Source organism: Eubalaena glacialis, unplaced genomic scaffold (assembly GCF_028564815.1).
Source record: "Eubalaena glacialis isolate mEubGla1 unplaced genomic scaffold, mEubGla1.1.hap2.+ XY H_12, whole genome shotgun sequence".
Lineage (NCBI taxonomy): Eukaryota > Metazoa > Chordata > Mammalia > Artiodactyla > Balaenidae > Eubalaena > Eubalaena glacialis.
The window spans coordinates 115882-138388 of NW_026871153.1; the positions used below are offsets into that span (position 1 = coordinate 115882).

The 22507-nt window shown below is 45.7% G+C and overlaps 1 protein-coding gene across 3 annotated transcripts in view; it reads left to right on the forward strand.

The window, feature by feature from the left end:
• The window catches only part of LOC133082962 (F-box-like/WD repeat-containing protein TBL1X), a 223350-nt gene that overhangs the window by 69115 nt on the left and 131728 nt on the right, over positions 1 to 22507 (forward strand). For all 3 annotated transcript variants that reach the window (XM_061179636.1, XM_061179635.1, XM_061179637.1), the window contains exon 2: positions 12760 to 12833. The gene's annotated coding sequence lies outside the window, so the exon portion shown is untranslated. The remainder of the gene's footprint in view (positions 1 to 12759; positions 12834 to 22507) is intronic.

Consider the following 22507-nt stretch of genomic DNA (forward strand, 5'->3'; position numbering starts at 1 on the left):
GACTCTGCTACCATAGATGGCATCGGTTACAGTAGTTTAACAATTTATTCTTGACCTGGTATTTATTAGTCCCTACCGCCTGCTTTTCTGCTTTTCTGGTGTAGGAACCAGGGGTTCAGTCAGGAACTGCAAGGAGTGAGTTGGGTGTTTTCCGGAGCAGTGATGTTTTCCATTACGTATTTTGAGTGATGAGTTCCTAAACCTCTGGTTTAGGAAGATTTATATGCGGCTTTGCAGAGGGAAAGATGAGGCAGGGGGAAGTTGTATGCAACAAGTTGTATGCAGCTGGATTGCTCTGGACCCATTCACTTGGATAACGGTGACTGTTACATGAGCCAGTGGAGGAGAGGGTTATAGAAACAGTAATGCCAGATGTCCCTGAGAAGTGGGAAGGATGAGGCCTGGTCATTACACTTGTTGGCTGTGTGGAAGGAGTGGATTATTTCAAGACAGCAGAGTAGGAAGCTTCCTTTGACAATTCACATGGTTCTGACCGAGGGCCGTTTCCACCACCTTCGCTGTGTTAGGATCTCCAGATTTAATAACTTCCTTCTTCTTTATGCAGAAACCCATGTCTGGGACCTTAGCATTCCTAGCTTGTTGTTCTGGAACCTAGGCCATCTTGGTTGTTGACTCGAGCGGCCATATAATTTATTGTCCAAATTGGGGCACTTCTGAGAGGGAAAGGCAGCACTGTTAATAATTACCTTAGGACGGCGGGGATCAACCAGGATCGTCTCAAGCAGAAAGACAGGTGAATATCTTGCTGTCCCGAAATGAAGGTCATGGTTAGCTCATGATGTTTTTCCTGAAGTTCTCAACTCAAATTTGTGGAAAAGTTATTTATTGATTGATTGATTGATTGATTGATTGATTGCTGTGTTGGGTCTTCGTTTCTGTGCGAGGGCTTTTTCTAGTTGTGGCAAGCGGGGGCCACTCTTCATCGCGGTGCGCGGGCCTCTCACTGTCGCGGCCTCTCCCGTTGCGGAGCACAGGCTCCAGACGCGCAGGCTCAGTACCCGTGGCTCACGGGCCCAGTTGCTCCGCGGCATGTGGGATCTTCCCACACCAGGGCTCGAGCCCGTGTCCCCTGCATTGGCAGGCAGACTCCCAACCACTGCGCCACCAGGGAAGCCCTGTGGAAAAGTTTTAATGCCACATATTTTGTAATTATTTCTCAGGAAGCCTGGAAATTTGTTCACACACATACCAGGCGTGGTTCACGTGTCGTGTGTGCTGCTATTCTGCAAATACCTTTAGACCCTATTGTGATTAACAGAACCATAAACAATTTCAAAGGCACCTTGGAATTAACTGCCATTATGTAGTCTTGCTATTAGGTGTTTTCCCTTAAACATTAGGTAATAAAATGCAGCTTTGTTTTTTAATTTTTAAAAAATTTTTGGCTGCGTTGGGTCTTTGTTGCTGTGTGCGGGCTTTCTCTAGTTGTGGCGAGCAGGGGCTACTCTTCGTTGCGGTGCGCGGGCTTCTCATTGCGGTAGCTTCTCTTGTTGCGGAGCACGGGGTCTAGGCACACGGGCTTCAGTAGTTGTGGCTCGCGGGCTCTAGAGCTCAGGCTCAGTAGTTGTGGCACACGGGCTTAGTTACTCCGCGGTGTGTGGGATCTTCCCGGACCAGGGCTCGAACCCGTGTTCCCTACCTTGGCAGGCGGATTCTTAACCACTGAGCCACCAGGGAAGCCCCAGCTTTCTTTTTTTTAGTGTAGGTGGTTCGCAAAAGTTTTTGACACTTACAAAATGTTTCTCCTTGTTTTATTGGGGCATCGCTTACAATACCAAGCAGTTGAACGCAGTGGTGAAAATCACAGTATGATCTAGCCCATACAGTCGGTTACTAGGCAACCATTAGAAGCAATAGTGTAGAAGTGGTATATTTATTGGCACCGAAATGTGTTTACGATATACTGTAATGTGTTTCTGCGACCCCAGGAGACCCGCCCCCCAGTTGGGACTTGGAGCACTTCTAAGACGTAGCCTTGGAGTAAACTGGGCTGTGCGGAGATCTACATGCTGCTACCATATTGTTACCCACTTGAAAATTTGATTTACTGAGCTGTGCTTTGGTGCTGTATGGTTATCTAACACTGAGGGTTATTTTAAAAGTGACCCAATGAAAATCTGGTGGGCAGCATTTACTGAGGGTAGAGTTGTACGGAGTCCACAGTTTCCTCTCTGGGACCCATGGGAGAAATTTTACATGTGTATCAAACTCTAGAGGCTGTGTTTTTGATATTTGTATCTCCTTCATTTTTTGGATACTGTGAATCAAGCATCTAATTATATTTGTTTCTTTGAATCGATGTCTAGGAAATTCGGAATCGGATTTATATAGTTCCCTTCCAACTGATGTAAAGTTGTGTCTGATGGCAAACTTTGGGTCCTGTCCTCACCTTTCAGCTTTATCTCAATTTTTCGTGCCATTAACTTCTGTTTGCCCTGATTTACCCGGTTAATTATGTTACTTTTGCTATTTTGTGCGTGTGTGTGTTTGGGACCCACCTCAAATCTTTTTCTTCCTTTCTTTTCCCAGGTGGGAAATTATTAGGTATTTTAGGGAATGAGAGAGTGCTGTGTCTTCTTGGAAGTTGCCGGCTTACAATGGCTTTTGAGTTCTGATGCGCTAGCAGCATCTTATTTTAATGTGGCTGCTTGCTGTTGAAGTCCGTCGGGGCAAAGTGTATGTCTAAATTTAGTATGATGAGGACTGAGTCAAAAGCAGCTGGTGAGCAGACCCTAGTTAAACTTTCTAGGCCTTTCAAGCGTGAAAATTAAAGTTCTTTAGAAACAAATCTATGAAAGAAAGATTCATAACAATTAACAAAAGTCCTGAATCATTTAATTTTACTGGGGGAAAAAAGCCATTAAAAAATAAATTCCTGGGCTTAAAGGTACATTGAATGGAGCGGAAATTCTTTTTCTATCTCTACCAGAGTGGTAGAGCACTTTCCTCTAAACTCCATTGAAAACTGGGGCTCAGAGCCTTGATTATGCTTCATAACTTTAGTTGAAAAGCAGGAAATGAAATCAAGGTTATTGAAGTAAAAGTTCTTATGGGTCTTCCGCTAAACAAGTATAAAGAATTAGTGCAGGAAGAATAGCTATTTCTCGATTTTATGAGAAGGAAAGATTTGGAATGATTTTTCTGGATCAGTTCAGGGCCTTGGCTATTCCCCGTTAATAACAGCCAGTAGTAATGGCCTCTGATTAATAGCTTTGATGGGCCAGGAGCTGTGCTGTGTATTTCACAATCAAGGTCTCTATTCCTCCCGACTGTCGTGTAACGTAGGCGTCCTTCGTCCCGTTTTTACAGGGAGAGGGAACTAGGAGGCTCACAGGTTCTTGTCTGGGGCCACACGTATACTTGGTGACGAGGCTGTAAGCTGATTCCGGAATGTGTGGACCACAGTGGTGAAAGGAGTTTTATCCAATACTTAGGTGGTGTTCTCTCTGTGCCAGGGAGGGTTCTCTGTCCTTTCTGTGCGTGTGCATGGTGGGGTCCACCCCTAATGTTGTTGTGAGGGTTCCGTCATTACCTGTCCCCTTCGTACAGATGTGGAACTGCAGGTGTGGGGAAGCCTGGCCCAAGGATGCGTACAGCCGGCCGGGGGTGGATTGTTACAGCCCTTCTGGCCCCAGCTACCCCACTCTAGTTGCCAGGCCAACTGCATCCTGGATAGAATAACAGGACATGTCCGTATCACAACCAGAAGAGCTGCTAAGGCCGAGCTGCATCTCAGTTCTCACTTTCATTATGGGACCCGAGGGGTGTGCCTGGAAGAAATGCCCCTGGCAGCAAGGCGTGGGGTCAGTGGGGAGCTTGCAGACAGGATGAGAAGGACAGGTGACTTGGAGATGCTACCAGCGATACAGTTCTCAGGGTTGAACGCATGGGTTCTCTCAAAGGCGCAAGGCTGGGGAATGTGAAACCAGTTAGGAGAGCTTGTTAACAGCCGGGGCAAAAGATTGGGGGTCAGGAGTGAGGCATGGCAGGGCCAGACAGAGTCTGTGGTTTGCGTAAGGCAGCTGTAGACAGACTGGAGACGTGTTTGTTAGCTGAACTGCCTGAGCTTGCTGGTGATGGAGAAACCCTCAGTTTCAGCCCCAGGTGTGGCCACCTGAAACGTCTCCAGACGTCGCCAGACATCTCTTGGGGACCGCAGTCATCCCCAGCTGGGAGCCACTGGTCTAAAGACTTGGGGGCAGGACCGACCCTCAGTGCAAACTGAAACAGAATTCTTAGTGACCCAGTCGTTAATTTGACAAATAAAAAAATTTTTTTCCCACTTTTGGAAAAGGCTGGGGTTTAAGTCATTTTGAGGGCATCTTGTTTCCAAAGGGGGAAGGATCAGAGAGTTGCATTATTTTGGTCCCTGCCTTATGAGGGTTCTTGAGCTTCTTTCAGTATAGTGAAACTCTAGTGTATTTGTGTGAGAGTGTTGGGTGTTTTGGTTTTAGTTTTAAATTTTTATTTTTACTTAGGACATCTTTCTGATGTCCTTAAATAGGGAGGTGACACTTGAAGAAGCACTTTGGTTTGTGAATAAGAAGATGTGTTTGTGTGCCTGTTTGTGTGTGTGTGTGCATGTTTTTTAATACTCTGTTCTTGAATTAGCTGATCATTGCCATTGGTGTCCTAGATTTTGAGGTATTTAGGTAAGCACAGAGTTGAATTTAATTGTTTTCCCAAAGGGATTTGCTTGCTGTGTTGCTAAATGAAATTGAGGACGGTACACTTGACCTTTCCAGGTGAGGGGTGGGAGAGTAGGATGTGTTTGCAAATCATAGGAACTGAAACATGAACACCAGGACCATATGGCGTTCAGAAACTTCTATGATAATTTCAATGAATAAGTAACGTGCTTGAAAATCACATTTAAAAGTACACTTAGTGCTCATTGCAAAATGTGGAGAGAGCGCTTTGGGAGTTGAGGAAGAGATTCATTGGCATTCTTTTCTACCCCATGGTACCCTCATTGTGTCAGCTATAGACCAGAAACTGATGTGTCACCTGAAGATTGTATTGATAGTTTGGTGTTATATCTGTGGGGAGAGATTCAGATTGCTGTTGGTTGACAATTTGCTGAATAAGAAAGATCATGCTTTCCTAATACTTTATTTTTTAATAAATTTATTTATTTATTTATTTTTGGCTGTGTTGGGTCTTCGTTGCTGCACGCGGGCTTTCTCTACTTGCGGCGAGCGGGGGCTACTGTTCGTTGCGGTGCGTGGGCTTCTTATTGCGGTGGCTTCTCTCACTGCGGTTGTGGCTCGTGGGCTCTAGAGAGCAGCCTCAGTAGCTGTGGCACAGGGGCTTAGTTGCTCCGCGGCATGTGGCATCTTTCCGGACCAGGGCTCGAACCCGTGTCCCCTGTATTGGCAGGCGGATTCTTAACCGCTGCGCCACCAGGGAAGTCCCTATCCTAATACTTTAATGTATCATTTTTAAACGTTGTGATTCTTTTTCTCTCACTAAATAAAATTTCATGCCACTGAATAAAATTTAACGCTTACAAACAAATATTGTGCGACTGATAGCTTATTGAAGTTTTTCGTGGTTTTTTTTCCGTTGATATTAGCTCTGGATGGATTATATAGTTGTAAGCCCAACTGGGTCATGTTATGTTACCTCTCTCATACCAGATTTTCATGTGACAAGTCCTATCTTGGTCTTTGTATACGGGATTTATTTGGCATATCATGGTGTGAGTTGGGAAAGTGCTTTTCATTCGTCACGTGTGACATATATATGGTTGAATCTGCTGTCGTGGGGTGATGGGTAAATGATACACATGTCTATATATATATGCTCATATACATCAATGCATGCTCACAATACTGATTTCGCCAATTCTACAAGCGTTAAATACTTGTTATTAGTGTCATAATGCTTTAAAGAAGAAATCAAGTTTATATGTGTCTTGGTTAGTGTCTCTTTTTCTCCTCCTTTGAATAACTCATACTTTTGCACTGAACTTGTAAAACCTGCAAGCATAATAAAATGTCATTTTGCAGGAACGAATGGATATTAAATGACTTACCTGAAGAGTATATGAAGCAAATATGTTTCCCCATTGATTCTTAAATTAAAAATGAAGGATGTTTCCTGAATATTTATTTCCCTATACCTACAGTGCTACGTTTGTTTTTCCTCAAAGTTTAAAAAAGAAGAGTGACTTTGTTTTGGTTGGGATCCTGCTGTTTGTTTTGAATGCACAGCCAGGGCATGCTGGCTGTATTCTGTACTCAGCCATAATAAAGTGGTTCTCAGTGATTCTGATGAAACAAGAGGCTGCTTGGCTTTGTGGCAGGTGCATTGGACTTGTGCAGTTTGGTTTTGTTCTGTTTTCTGTCTCGGTTGTTGCTAATAGATAGATGACAGTTTACGATATTTGTGACATTTGTTGAATGAGTAAGCGAATGAATGAATGCACAGAGAAGGCCTTGAGTGCTGTTCTAGTTTCTATCCCCTGGAGCATCCACTATGCAGAAGCAGTGTTTCTTGCCAAAGCATATGTAGAGAGCCGTGTTCTACACCCAAGTGTGATGGGGTGAGGGCTCCCTGACTGCCGTCATGAGGTGGCATTCAAAGAAGTTGCCATTAGCAACCTACCAGTTGTCTTGTCCCTTGTGTTTTATTATTTTTTATGTTTTGCTGCTATTTTCTGCTATGATATTGTGAGTACGGTACAAATTTCTGTTTTGTGAGGGACCTTCCTATCTCACCTCAGATGAAAGAGGGCCCTCGGTTGCCCTGTTTACACACTGGGTGTAATAAAATCCAGTCTTAGGTGCAGAGGGATGATTCTGCTTGTGTGATATCATTCTAAAAGGTCCTCAAGTTCTTAACGAGGAAGGAGGGCCTAAGGAATTAAATCACAGAACCTTGTATTGGAAATAGTAACGGCGGGGATTTAGAAATTGCTCTCAATTTTTTCTTCTGAACTCGTGTTTAATATCATCTCAGGGTGGGTGCTAACGGCACTGATCTTCCATTGCTGTCTTTTTTTCCTCTTTGTCGTAGTCTTTACATTTGTGCTGTCACGTATGGTAGCCACTGGCCACGTGTGGCTCTTTAAATTAAATTAATTAGAATTAAATTCAATTTAGAAGTCAGGCCCTCCGTTGTACTGGCCACATTTCAAGTGCTCAGTAGTCACATGTGGCTAAATGAATACCTTACTAGATAACGAAGGTACAGTGCAGAAAGCTTTATCAGATGAGAGATGGTTAGTTAGATTTTTGCCTAACAGGTATTCCAGGAAAGAGAGGGAGGGGAAAATACCTCAAGTCTGAAGAAGAGAGAAATTTCAAACCAAGTGACTAGAACAGTGAATAAAAATTCAGCACATCAAAAAAATTACTACATGAAGGCTCATCATCATGTCATTTTAGAAAATCAGGGATAAAGGCAGTATCTAAGCACTTTCTAGATTTAAAAAAAAGTCATAGGAAGGATTTTGAATCAGAATGACATCATATTTCTTAAATTAGAAAACAGACTGAGCTTAGAATTCTATGAAAATTTATTTTCACTGAGAATTTTGAAGTCATTCCCTCACTGGTTGTTAATTAAGAGTAGCATAAAGTTGTTTGTCCATGTTCAGGATATCAGTATAATTTAGATTTCATACATCACTTCTCAGGAAGCTACTAGAGAATGTGTCCCATCAGAATGAGAGAGTAAACCAAGAAAGGGGAAGATTTGGGGTCCTGGAAACAGAAAGAGGCAGAAGGAAGTCTCAGGATGCTGGTGTGATCTCGGGGCATCTGCTCTGAGCCGACCCACCTCTGACGGGTACAGACTGGAGCAGAGACCAGAGGAAGGTCTGGTGTGTATATATGTGGGGAGAGGGGGTGGGGGTGAGGGCAGGATAGACATGGAACTGTGACAGATTATCTGAGTTAAAAATTGAAAGGTTGTGGAGGGTGTTGGAGGAATTATCAAAGAAAATAAAAGCAGAGGCAACTAATAATCCCAGGAAAATTGAAGAGTTGCATAAGAAAGGAATCATAATCACACTGCACTGCTTGCTCAGCGGTGCCGATTCCATTGTCAAAATAATACGTGTGCAGTCTAGATTTAACCCCCCACATGTTATACTGTCGGGGAAACATGGGAGGGCAAGTCCAGGATTGGTGATGGGAATTTTAAAAACCAAAAATCCTCTTCCATGTGTGAGAAAATCAAGTAAAGTGGTATCTGACGTTGATAGGATATATTATAAGCAGCTTACTTAGAAACATGGAAGTCCATACTAGGGAGCACTGCCAATAACAAACAGTTGTAAGGTTTGAAAGTGGTTGCTTTGTGAAGTAGAATTGAGGATAGATGGTGCTGGAAAGCTTGCCGTGAAAAATGAGTGTTTTGCCTCCCCTGTGTGCGTGTACTACTTTGAAAAGAATAAAAATGGTTTGGAAAATGAAAGTACACAGTATATATACCTTGGGCAGAATTATAGAAGTTTTAGTATGGTTCAGATTCGGGGTTCTCCACCTTGGTGATATTGACATTTGATCCAAATAATTCTTTGTGGAAGGGGCTCTATGCTGTGTGCTGTGGGATGTTCCGCAGCCTCCCTGGCCTCACCAGATGCCAGTAGCATTCTTCCCCGGAGTCCTGGCAACTAAAAATGTTTCCACACGTTGCCCGGTGTCCCGGGGTTGGGGCCGGGGGCGAAATCAGCGCCATTGGAGAAGCACCGATTTAAAGGATTTAAAATCTGGTATGGAATGAATCATCTCAATATATAAAAACACTGGTCAGCACAGTATGGGCAATGCAGGAAACAGCAGCTTCATCACGCAAAGCTTGAACCCCACACGGAGCAAAAGAAGTGGTTTGGAATTCTCTGGCACCGTGAACCGCCGCCGCCCACCCCTGCCTTTGGGACCAGAATGTGTCTTAGCCCCTGGCTCTTGGCCCGGTTAATTCAGGGCTCACTAAAAAAAGAAAAGGACTCAGGAGGAAACCGCGGCTCCTCTGTCATGCACCGTGGCTTCGGAAAACATATTTTAGATTTTTCACATTATTTTCAGGGTGATAAAACTGCATTTCTCCAGAGTGGAAATGTTAATCATTATGGCAACTTCGGGAAAAAAATGCACGCTTTGGATATATTTCTCTGCTCAGTTGGCTGCAGGACGAGATACATTCCTCCTACCTCCCCACCCCCCTCTCCCTCCCTCCCTCCCTCCCTCCCTCCCTCCCCCAGCAATTCTTTTGCAAGTTCTTGGTTCAGTTCCTTGCAAGGTGTTTTCCCTTAGAATTTACAAAGGAAGTCAACAGGAAAACGGTTCCTCAGATTTTTTTTTTTGATGTGGATGAAACCTCATAAATAATTTAATATCCTCATTTCACAGCTGAAGAATCTCTGGTTCAGAGAGTTTCTTATAATTAATTAGGAGCAAAGTGAGGCCTGTAACTCTGCTCCTCTTTTTTTTTTTTTTTTTTTTTTTTAACGTTTTCATTTAAACAAATAAAATGCATGTGCACAGTAATGCTGTGGAAGGAAGACAGAACAGGGCAGTGAAATGGATCAGGCCTCTGGTATGTTTTGTCAGCACTTCCATACAGTTCAGGGTTCTGAGCATGATCTGCCAGGAGCGTGTGCCCTTCCTTGTCAGCTTAGACAAAATGAAGGAAAAAATTTTAAAAAAAAGAAGCCAGAAGTTCATGAGGGGCTGCTTAACTCCAATTCCTCATGGTCCAGACAGAGCCCCTTTGGGGGGTAGGGGGTCTAGGATGATGCAGGAGCAAGTCAGAAAGGGAAGGCTCTGGTCCCCCCCGTCTCCCAGCTCTTGTTGGGGCAGTCCTGGAGCCAGCATGCGCAACCACTGCAGCTGTCCTCACACTGGTGGCCCAAAGAGTGACGTTGGTCCGTACTGTTCGGGCGACTCCTTCCTCCCTCTGCTGGATTGAGGCAGCCGCATTCTCTCCACCGACTGGCCCTCCGGTACTCTGCTTGCTGTCAGCATCCTCATTCCTGAGTACCGTGGTAGCGAGAGCATCCCCCGATATTTTGGGAAACTTCCGTGCCTTCCTCTTGCTCCCATTCGTTGCCTCCAGTACCACTCAAGCAGTAGCCCCTTTCTCTTCTACCTTGCCTGACTTCTTGTGCCAACAAGTGCCACCTCCTCCATGAAGCCTCTCTAGATTTCTTCCATGCGGAGAAGACGGCGTGCATGAGTCCTGGTCATCCTGTCAGCCGCGGTCCTCCTTGTCCTCCATCTCAGTAGCAGTTATTTGCTAGTCTTTGCCTGATTTTTGAGAGACGACTGTCACTAGAAGCCAAGAACACCACACTATTTTGGATTTCCTCCTACCTTGCCATACTCTCCTCTGTCTCATTGGCCAGGTCCTTCTTCTCAGGGTTCAGTGGTCAGTATATATAATATATATAATATATATATATAATGGACTATATTATATATATAATCGATTATATAATATATAGTCGATTATATACTATATATGTAGTCGATTATATATATCACATATACAGTCGACTATATATATTACATATGTAGTCAATTATATATATTATATATATAGTCGATTATATATGTATAATCTATTCTTTTTCAGATTCGTTTCCATTATAGGTTATTACAAGATACTGAATATAGTTCCCTGTGCTATACAGTAGGTCCTTGTTCTTTATTTCATATATAGTAGTATCTGTTAATCCCAAACTCCTAATTTATCCCTCCCCCCTTCTCCCTTGGGTAACTGTAAGTTTATTTTCTATGTCTGCGAGTCTGTCTCTGTTTTGTAAATAAGCTCATTTATATCATTTATTTATTTTTTATTTATTTATTTTTATTTATTTATTTATTTATTTTTGCTGTGCTGCACGGCTTGTGGGATCTTAGTTCCCTGACCAGGGATTGAACCCAGGCCCTCGGCAGTGAAAGCTCGGGGTCCTAACCACTGGACTGCCAGGGAATTCCCTGTATCAGTTTTTTAGATGCCACATGTAAGTGATATCGTATGATATCACTTGTCTTTCTCGGTCTGACCTAACTTCACTTAGCATGACCATCTTGAGACCAGTGGTTCTCAGCGGGCGAGTATGCCCTCAAGGGGACATGGGCAGTGTGGGTCAGTTTTGATTGTCACCCCTTGGAAGGATGGGGGATTCCTATCGGTGTCTAGTGGGAAGAGCCTGGGATGCTGTTCAGTATCCTGCAGCGTAGAGGATAGCCCCACCACAGACACAGCGGTCTGATCTAAATGCCAGCAATGCCGAGGATGAGAAATCCTGCATCAGATGCTTCCATCCGGGCCCACAGCTTCAGAGGTCATGGTTACTGCCGGACTTAACTCTGTGACTGTGACCTCTCCCGCTTGCTCAGACCTGTGTGTTTAACTACCTAGTTAACAGCCTGCTTGCAGAGCCAGTGGGCGTTTCAAAGTTCACTCCTCAGAAGACTCTTGATTTCTCTTCCGCTCAGCCTTCGTGCATCCCGGGCAATGGCCCCACCTTCCAAATTTTGCTCAAGCTCTGAACCTAGAAGTCGTCCTTGCTTCTTCCGTCCCCTCCCCAGCACGCCTCCGCCCTACCGGTGCGTCCTCCGGGTCGCACCCCCAGAACACCTCGGACTCTGTGCGTCCCTCTCCATCTCGTCTCTCGTCTTCCCTGCACTGTGTGAGCCACTGTGTTCCTCTGCGGAACAAGAGCTGCTTTGGGTTTTGTTCTAAGAGCGATGGGGGCCCCTGAAGGGTTTCTGAGTAGAAAGATGGTCACATTTTCTTTTCTCGTTCAGTCTGGTGCTGGGTGAAGAGAGGTCAAGAAGACGGGAGCAGACTCCTTTCCAAGGGCTGCAGAGTCCTCCGTGATCCAGGACCTGCTGTCACTCACTTCTGCTGCCCAGTCCGCTGGCCTTCCTCCCTGTCTCCCAGTCGCCAAGGTCGATCTCACCACGGGACATTTGCACTTGCTGGCCACTCTCGCTCCCATTCGAGGGCTCCCTCCTCGTAGAGCTCCATCCCAGCCCCCGGTGTAAACTCAGCTCCTTGTCCGCTGGTCCCTTGTCTCCCGCTACCAGTTTGAGCGACATCACGTCTCTCCTGTTAAACGGTCTCGTTGTGAGTTTTCTGGCGAGTTTGTTGTCACTGATCTCCCCTCACCGAGATCCCCCCAACCCCCCTTCTCACTGTCCGGCCGGGTGAGTGTCACGTGACGGCAGACCTCAGGTGTCCCGGAAACCAGGGCCGCACTGAGCAGCGTTTCCGCTTTCCGCAGGACTACTGTCCGGCCGGGTGAGTGTCACGTGACGGCAGACCTCCGGTGTCCCGGAAACCAGGGCCGCACTGAGCAGCGTTTCCGCTTTCCGCAGGACTGGGCGTGTGGTTCTCAGTAAGCACGCGCTGAGTTGCGTTGAATCTAGAAACACCTGTGTTTTCACTTAGCGTGTGTTAGGATGCTAGAGGAAAATGAGAGATGGGTAGATGTTTCAGCGACTGGAATTCCCTGGGGATGTGATCACAGTCGGTTCTCAGATAGCGAGACTTTTGAACAGATTTGTGTGTGTGGACAGTCACGTCGTGTGCTTTACCTAGAGACGTAAGCCTGCCGTTCACCTACGGCGGTTGTCCACCATCTGACGCCGTTATTATTTCAGCTTCTTAAGACCTCCTATTTCAGAAGTCTGCCTGCTTCGGGAACGGTCGAGAATGTATTCGAGATGTCTTCGTTGATATGTTTTGCCTGACTTTGGGTATTTTTTTCATTGACAGGTAACTGAAGACAGAAAACAGGCCTAAAAATAAACCCTAGAAGGAAGAAGGGATTTGCCTACATTTGGCTCTGAGTAAGTGGAATTGTAAAATGGATTTCTTTCTTATTCCATAATGAATATCCTGTCAACCGCTCCACGTTTTCTGGGCTTAAAAATTAACTATTACTGTATTGGCTGTACGTACCGGAAACAGTGATTTCCCAGGATTTCTTGTAATAGGTGATTTGGTAACCAGAAAATGCTTTATATCTGCGTCGGCACTTCGTAGCAAGCTTCTATTTTATTTAGCTTCTGGAAGTCAGAAATTTTAGGAGAGAGAAATGGAGATGGTTGTTAAAGTGCGTGTGCTTTCGAGGGAAGCATCGTTGCTGCTGTTTTTTCCCATGTGCGTTTCAGGTACTTATTTTTCCTCAGATGGCTGATTTATAATAAACAGAGTTTTTTGACTCTTTTGCCTTTTACAGGCTCCCTTTGTCTTGTATGTGCCTCTCAGAATGTGTTTGGAAAATGACAGGCATCCAGACAGGCAGCCACTGCTTGTGGACCAACCAGAATTTTCCATAAAAACCTTGTTTGGCACCATTGTGAGGCAACGTGGCCTGTGCTATAGGCCCCTGGGGAGGCGTTTTCCTTCTGTCTGAGCCCCACGTGGACTGTTGTGAGGGGTAGAGAGAACCCAGACTCACCGAGAACAGGGCCGTCTGGGTTCTGGAGTTGCCATCTTGGCTGCTGTATTTCACCCAGTTTACAGCGAGGCCCAATTCTCACCCACATCAAGAACATCCTTTTCAGACCACCTTTTATGAAAGTCTCCTCTTTCTGGGATGACCATCCTTTGAATCTGTTACTTCTGGAGCATTGTGGAGTATACAAGGATGTGTGAGATGTGTCTTGTGTTTTGGGGTAAGGGATTACACGTGCTGGAAAGCTGTGGTGTGGATGGGCTGTGCCGTGGGTGGTGCAGACATCTCCTGCTGTGGGAATTCCTAGGAAGGGTCTATTAGCCTGTGCTGGAGCAGCTGAGGAAGGCTGGACCTTTCTCTTGAAAGGGACACTTGGGTTGGGTTCGGTGCTGCATGGGATTTCAATACGTACTGAAGAAATGCGTTCTAGACGGGGACTCTGTGAGCAAAGGGGAGGAGTCAGGAATAAGAAAGCTTTTTTTTTTTTTTTAGGGAAAAGTGGATAGGCCAGCCTGGTGGAATGCAGGGGACTGGGGGGAGGGGCAGAAAAGGTATAAGGAAGAGGCAAGGACTCTGAACTTGACCCCGTCTGCACAGTGCCTAAAGGAGACTGATTCAGATTCTCCTAGCATTAGAGCTGCCATCTTTGTGCACCAAAGGTGACCTTTAGAACCAGCCCCCACGGGTGAAGAAGGATGAGTATATCATGGCAAAATACTTCTGCAACACTTACTGTGTGCCAGACACTGCCATAGTTTGGTTAACTTTATTGAGTCATAATTCACACAGCTGACAATTCACCCATCTGGAGTGCACATACAATTCAGTGGTTTTTAGTGTATCCACAGAGTTGTGCAACCATCACAGTTGATTTTAAAACATTTCATCACTCCCCAAAGAATCTCATACACGTTAGGAGTCACTCCCCATTCCCACCTCCCCCAGCCCCTGGTCACCTCCAGTCTACGGTCAGGGTCTGGGGGTCTGCTCATGCTGGACATTTCATGTAAATGAAATCAATCATGTAACGTGTGCTTTGTGACTGGTTTCTTTTTTACTTAGCATAATGTTTTCAAGTTTCTTTGTAGCATTCCTTTTGTTTGCCAAGTAACATTCCATTGTATGAATAGACCACATTTTGTTTATCTGTTCATGAATCAGACACCGTTATTTTTGAAGACTTCTATTTTGAAGTAATGTTGGACTCAAAAAGAGGCTGCAGAAATAGTACAGTGAAGTCTATCTAGAGCACCTTCCTCCGCCTTTCCAGGCTGATAACATCTTATGTGAAGATACTACTTATCGAGAGAAGGAAATTGACATCGGCAGTGTTGACACAAATGCAGACCTTATCTGGATTTTAGCCGTTCTTATGTGTGTGCGTGTGTGGGTGCATGTGGACAGTGTATGAAATATAATCACGTGTAGATTCGAGCAACCCCCACTGTAATCTGATGCAGAACTCTTCCATCAGCACAAGGAAAGCTCCGTATGCCCAGTCTGTATGGTCACCCTCTCCAGCTCCTGGCAACAACTGCCTTCTCCGTCTCTGTAATTTCATCCTTTCAAGAATGTTCCATAAATGGACTCATGCAACGTGCGGCCTTTTGAGACTGCCTTTAGTGACTTAGCCTCCAGCCCTTCAGATCCATCCCAGGTGTTGTGTATCATTACCAGCGCCTATGCCTAGTATTCCACAGTCTGGATGCACCAGTGTGTATTTATCCGCTCATTCGTTGAAGGATGTTTGGGATCTTCCTAGTTTGAGGCTACGACAAACAGAGCTGCTGTGAACACCCACGCACAGGTTTTGGTGTGAGCCAGATGCTGTTTTCAGGTCCCATTTATTCCTCATGCTGTCCGGCGAGGTCGGTGCCATTGTTGCCTCTATTGTCCAGAGAAGGATGCTATGGCACAGGGGAGCCCTGGGCCTCCCCAGGTCATGTGGGCAGTGCTGGAGCTGCCGAGTTTAGAAGATGCAGAGATGGCATTGGGCTTCCCCACCTTTAGGACACTGCTCAGGAGAGAGTTCTGGCCCAGCTGATGCGGAGAGCAAGCCACCCCGCGTCCCCCACCAAAGAGAAGAGCGCCAGCGTCAGGGCTGGGATCGGAGCCGCGCCGCTGGGGATGAATCCCTTTCGTGGACAGAAACAGACCCAGCTCGGAGGCAGCCAAGCCCATTGTCCTGTTGAGCTGCATCCCCCTTTGGAGGCCTCTGTGTGTGATCGGGGAGGAGGGTCAGGCACCTGGGAGCCCGGGGAAGCCCTGCAGGTGTTGTCAGCTCTTGGGGTGATGGAAGTCAAACCCACGGTCCACGGGGCACGCACCCGTGTTATTGCTGCCGAGAGCCACCCGGCTGCGCTCCCAGAGCCGCTGCCCACGCGCGTCTCCGGGAGCTGCCTTCAGAGGGGCTGCTTGCTTCCACCTGGAGTTCAGTCATCCAGGCGGCGAGAGGCTGAGCGGTGTCCTCTGTTCTGCCCTTTGTCACTGTTGTTGTAGTGCCAGGACAGAGGCAGGGGAGCAGGAGAGCCCCCCTGCTTCCATCACCCGTGCCTCTGGCCCTTCTGGGAGGCTGGTTGGGTCCTCTGAGCCTCGGTCTTCTTTCCTGTGCAGCGAGGAGGTTAATCCCTGCTTCGTAGTTTTTCGGTACAGCGTGTGCAGCGTTGTCTTGAGTGCCTCGAGTCAGTGCACGTGCCTGTTCTTCCTCCTGCTCTTCTCCCACTTCCCCGGCCTTATGCACAGTCTGGGAGTGACGGAGAACCCCGGACTACACAGCGTTTGCTTTGGGGCTGCGTTCTGTGTGCGTGTGTGTGTGTGTGTGTGTGTGTGTGTGTGTGCAAGCGCGCGCACATGCGTGTTGCTTATTCTAAGCGCCTGCCTTCTGCTTTCTCATTTTTCTCTGCTGTTCTTTTTTTTTTTTTGGTAGGGGGTTCCTAGTAACTGGGATGGGTGGCCACTTCCCACCAATTCCTTTCTATTCATAAAATCCAAGAAGGGCTCAAATGAGCCAGGTAGCTGTCATTAAAAGGAGCCCTGACTCTGAGAGAAGTGGTTCCCTGGAGCCCGGAGAGAGTTTCCCGTTAGAATTAGTTAGAACTGGGCACAGTAACAAGGACAAAACAGTGTCTTTTGTGGATCTCATGTGGGTGGACCGTTGTGTTAAAGACCAGACCAGTTGCCGGGGTTTTCATCCTAGGTTGGTGCAGGTGGCAGCCCGGGGAGGGGTGGGGTTTGTTCAGCAGGCCTGGGGTGCCATGGGCCAGAGTGGGGTGTTGCTCATTTGTCTTATCGAACGCCATAAAGCGTCCCGGGTGCCCTTGGAACCATCGCCCGCTGATTTAAAGACGTGAATTCCACGTGGTGGAACAATTGCACTTTCTGTGGTCTCCAGCTGATGAAATGTGCTTGACGAGGTGCTGTTGATAGCGTGATTCAGCCCTTCCTTCCTCCCTTCCTTCCGACCTTCGGTTCACATTTATTCAGTGTACTTTTCTTTCAGACAACGTTTGTCTTCTTGAATGCCCAGAACACACAGGTAGAGCCCCACAGACACTCCCTCCCTCCAGGTTATCAGGAAAGCTGCTTTCCCCCGAGAAGCTACTCCTTTCCTCTCGAACCCACGCAGCCTGGGCAAGGGCCGTTGGGAGCAGCCATGTCCCAACTGAGGGATTGAAAGTCTGGTGAACTTCTTCACGATGGAATCTGATGCAGATAGACATTACGTTCTGATTAATTAAATTCAAGAATAAGCTCTTGAAATTGGCTGTCAATTCTGGTTGTAAACTGGCCCGAAAATGGTGAGATGTTTCTTTCGTTTCTGACATCTGTTGCTACTTCTGGCTCTTGTACCAAATCAAAGTATGTTGTTTTTCTTAGTGTTTCCTTTTGGCTTTCCTTGTAAACATGGGTGGTTCCCAGAGATCTCTTTCTTGGTTTAGGACAGTGGCTCTCAAGTGGGGCCAGTTTTTTACCCCCAGGGGACACTTGGCAAAGTCTAGAGACATATTTGATGGTCACATTTGATTGATTTGATTGGGGGTGTGTGTGATACTGGTGTCAAGGGATGCTGCCAAACATCCCACAATGGACAGGACAGTCTCCCGCACCCCATCACACACCAGAGGATTATCTGGCCCCAGATGTCAATAGTATGAGCTTGGCTGCTTTGGGATTTGGCCCAAAACTTGGCACGTGTTGAATATCGCCCTCTGTCTTCTTTCACAGTAGTTTAGCGCCTGTTGGCATTGACTCTGAAACACCACGGTCAGGAGCTTTTGATCCTCCTACGATGTCACGAATACGCAGTATGACTATACTTTTAGAAAAGTATATGCTTGGATTTCTGTTCCTAAATTATGTTTTCCTTTGCAGGAAGAAATACGTTTTTGACAGTGTGATCGTATGTGTAAATTCATAGGCATCGATTCAGTTCAACTTCATTTAATTTATAGTCTGTTAAAAAGTTTGCATAATTTATTTTTTTTTTTTTATGAACAGTAATAATTCTAAATCTTATTACTTAGAATAATTGCGGGGAATTTCCTGGCAGTCCAGTGGTTAGGACACGGCGCTTTCACCGCCCAGGGCCCAGGTTCGATCCCTGGTTGGGGAGCGAAGATCCCACAAGGCATGCTACACGGCCATCAGAAAAAAAAATTGTGGGATCCTCCAAGTTCCTACTTATTGATTGATTGATTGATTGATTGATTGGCTGTACCACGAGGCATGTGGGATCTTAGTTCCCCGACCAGGGATCCAACCTGCGTTCCCTGCAGTGGAAGCTTGGAGTCTTAACCTCTGGACCACCAGGGAAGTCCCCAAGTTCCTACTCTTATAAGATACTTCTGTGCACAATTAGCAGATTTTTAAAGGAACCCCCGACCTGAAAATAGTCCTCCAGAAGACTGTAACTGAAAGATCATGCCTTTACTTAATACCTATTTAAGTCAGATTTACAAGGGATTATTTTTTATAGTGATAATATGCGTAACATATAATTTACCATCCTAACCATTTTTTTCTCAATAGGTGACAGTTTTATTTCCCATCTTAACCATTTTCAAATGTACAGTTCCGTGTCGTTAAGTATGTTCACATTGTTGTGCAACCATCCATGTGCAGACCTTTTTTCATCTTCCCAAACTAACGCTCTACACTCATTAAACAACTCTCTATTCCCCTCTCCCGGCCCCTGGCACCCACTATTCTTCTTTATGTCTCTGAATTTGACTATTCTAAGGACCTCATATAAGTGGAATCATATAAGGTTTGTCTTTTCGTACCTGGTTAATTTCACCCAGTGAAATGTCTTCGCAGTTCAGCGATGGTGTAGCATGTGTCAGAACCGTTTTCCTTTTTGTGGCTGAATAATGTTCCATTGTGTGTGTGCCCCATAGTTTGTTTATCCCTTCCCCCATCGATGGATAGTTGAATGGTTTACAAAGAACTCTTTTAAAGTTGGGTCCCTTTATGTCTGACTTGTGACCACTGTTTAGACATAGAAAGTGTTCAGGTGGTGTGTGGGGAAATGACGAGGTACTCACACAGAACACTCCAGAATCTTCCTCATACTGTTCCTCAAGTGCCCTTAACACAATTCTCTGCTGATGTAGGAACTGTCTTCTGACGTGAGCTTATATGTTCATCCCACCTGCCTCGTTCCCGTCAGCTTCCGAAGGAGAGAGCAGTGGAAGGAGTATTTTGATGGGTAGCGGAAGTGTTCAGAATGGCACCCTGTGCCAGCCCACGTCCCACCGTGCTCTCTTGCATTGAGGGCTCTTCCTCTGTAGCTTTTGACCAGAACCCCCTAATGGGGATGTGTGAATGTCCCCCGCTGCCCCTGAATATGTTTTCCTCTTTCCACCTCTTGTGCCTTTCCTTCTCTGCGAAAGTGTAAACTCTGGCTCTGTGTGTATAAGCTTTTGAGACACTTTGCAATCAACATGATGAAGTCTTTATGTGAAAGAGTTCTTGATTATTCAGAAATGTGTCTGTAACTTAAGCATCATCTACTTAGCGCTCCTGTATTGGGATCTGATTTTGTCCTGATGCGTTATTGCGGTACTTAATCCTAAAGCAACTGTTGTTTACTTGCAGGGGTGTCTTTTCAACGCTCATGAGCTTATAACTTTATTTACACAGAACAATTGAAATGAATTTCTTTGACATTTTGTTGCAAAGTAGGAAAACAGAATTCATGTGGTATCTGTTCGTTTGTTTCGCAGGTAAGGAGTGCCTTCTGAGTGCTGGGTGCTGAGAATGGAGCAGGATATTATTTTGCTAGGGGTGCCTGCCACACAAAGATTCAATCTGGTTTTTGGTCTGAGATGGAAATCGTAGGGTGCAGACTTGGAGCTTGATGTAAGCGCAGTAGAAATAGTTGAAAATCTGTTACAAAATTTATATTATCTCTGGCAAGTTACCTTACTCAACAAAGTGCTCTCGTGGCATTTTTAAGTCTTTTAAAATACACAGACACCAGCTACCTTTTGTTTTTTCAAACTAAATAAGGCGCTGTTATATGCATTTTTTTTTTTTTGGTAAACCTAAAGAAAAGCTTCATTTGAAAGGCAGATACTCACAGCAGAAGGATTTTCTGGTTTATTTTATGTTGCTGATTAATTTGAAGTATGATTCAAGTTTTAATTTATAGTTTCTTTATTAAATTAATTACATTATTGGGTACGCATTTAGTCTTTATTTTTATGTTGCTGATTAATTTTAAGTGTGATTCACATTTTTTTCTTTGTTAAATTAATTACATTATTGGTTACTTTCATTCTTTCATTTACAAACCTTCTAATCGGAGGCACTGCATTTGACAGTGATAAAGGGCTGGGTATTTCCTGACCTTTACTATTTTTCCATCCACTTTTTTTAAAGTTTTTTTTTTTTAATGTATTTATTTAATTTATTTATTTTTGGCTGCGTTGGATCTTCGTTGCTGCACACAGGCTTTCTCTAGTTTCGGAGAGCGGGGGCAACTCTTTGTTGCGGTGCACGGGTTTCTCATTGTGGTGGCTTCTCTTGTTGCGGAGCACGGGCTCCAGGCACGCGGGCTCAGTAGTTGTGGCTCGTGGGCTCTAGAGTGCAGGCTCAGTAGTTGTGGCTCACGGGCTCTAGAGCGCAGGCTCAGTAGTTGTGGCGCACGGGCTTAGTTGCTCCGCCCGTGGGATGCATGTGGGACCTTCCCGGACCAGGGCTTGAACCCGTGTCCCCTGCCTTGGCAGGCGGATTCTTAACCGCTGCGCCACCAGGGAAGACCTCCATCCACTTTGAAGACATTTTTCTGTGTGACCGCATAGTGTTTGGTTTACAAAACGTATGTTCCTCTAAAACACCAAATCTAAGCTGCAAATGTGTTTTCAGCTGAGTCTTGTCACAGTGTTTACTGACATAGAATGTTGTCACTTTGCGTGCTGTAGCTGTTTGTCTTTGTCAGTGGATGTAGGTAGAATATTCATCTTGCATGAAATTCAGATAAGCAGGGAACAGGTGGATTTATGGCTCTCGAAACCTGTGGACTCTGCAGCTGCGGTGAGTTCTTGAACTGTGAATAAAGAAATTCTGGACTGTGGCTAGCAAGGGCTGGCGTGACCTGATTGGCCACAAAATACGTCACCCTGTCAGGGATCTGTTTCTTGCGACGTGTCCTCTCTGGTTTGGTCCTGATGCTGTGATGCTGCAGCCGTGCGCTCCCTTTGAGAGGAGAGTGAGATGCCTCCTTCGTGTAGCAGCCCGGGCATGGGCAGAGCTGCTCCGCATCCCCGGGAGGCTTTGGGGTCCCAGTGGCTAAAGCAGGTTCTCGGGTCCATTTAGTCTCTGGAGGTTGAGGAGTGTCCGCACCACAGGCTCTGTGTCAGCCAGGTAGGGTGCACGCGAGGCTCGGCGAGCGGGCGCCCCTCCTGGTGTCACAGGACTTCATCGACAGGACTGCAGCACTTGCAGGACGAACGGAGTGGGGTGTACCAGGCCGTGCAGGGATTTTGGAAATGGCAGCTGAATTACTGCATTTTGGAATCGCTTTTGGAATCCCAGAGTCATGGCTGGGACAGACTTCCTGCCCCGTGTGTCCACTGTCCCCCAGCAAGAAAGAATGTTCCTTGGAGAAAGTGCAGAAACGACTGTGAAAATGTTCCCTTCTGTTGATACTGCAGAAGTGATTATCAAAAGTGAGTGTCCCCTGCCACACACACACACACACACACACACACACACATTTCCCTAGAGTGGAAACATCCTCTGCTTGCTGACTGCATCCACTGTCTCAGAGAAGGAATGAGCTGTGTTTAGTGCATTTGTGATTCATGGCCCAGGCTGGATGGCTTGTAGCCACTTCAGCCAGAGCCACTTTTTTCCGCAGCTTTATTGAGGTATGATTCACATACCATCAAATTCACCCCCTTAAAGTGTATGATTTGATCGTGTTTAGGGTACTCACAGACTTGTACAGCCGTCACCACAGTCTAATTTTAGAGTATTTTCAGTACCCCCAAAAGAAACCCCATACCCCTTAGCAGTCACTCCCCATTTCTTCCTCACTCTCCCCAGCCCCTGGCAACTGCAGATCTGCTTTCTGTCCCTGTGGATTTGCCTATTCTGGACTTTTCGTATAAATGGAATCATATGATACATGGCCTTTTCTGACTTGTTTCTTTCACTTTGCATAATGTGTTCAAGATTTCGTGCGTGCTCTAGCATGTGTCAGTGCTTCATTCCTTTTTATAGACAAATAATACTATTTCATTGTAGGGATAGACCCTATTTAGTCCATCCATTCATCAGTTGATGGACATGGGTTGTTTCCACGGTTTGACCATGGGAATCATGCTACTGTGAACATTCCAGTACAGGGTTTTGTGTGGATGTGTGCAAAAGTAAGATCAAAATGACCCAGTGAACCATTCGCTATCAAAATATTGGATTGGCCAAAAAAATGTTAGATGTTCCGTAAGAGGTTACGGAAAACCCCGAACAAACTTTTTGGCCAACCCAATAATAAAGGGAGGTTTTTAAGATGAAAATGTACATTTTTTCAAGTTAAGGATTTTTAAGGTAAGTATC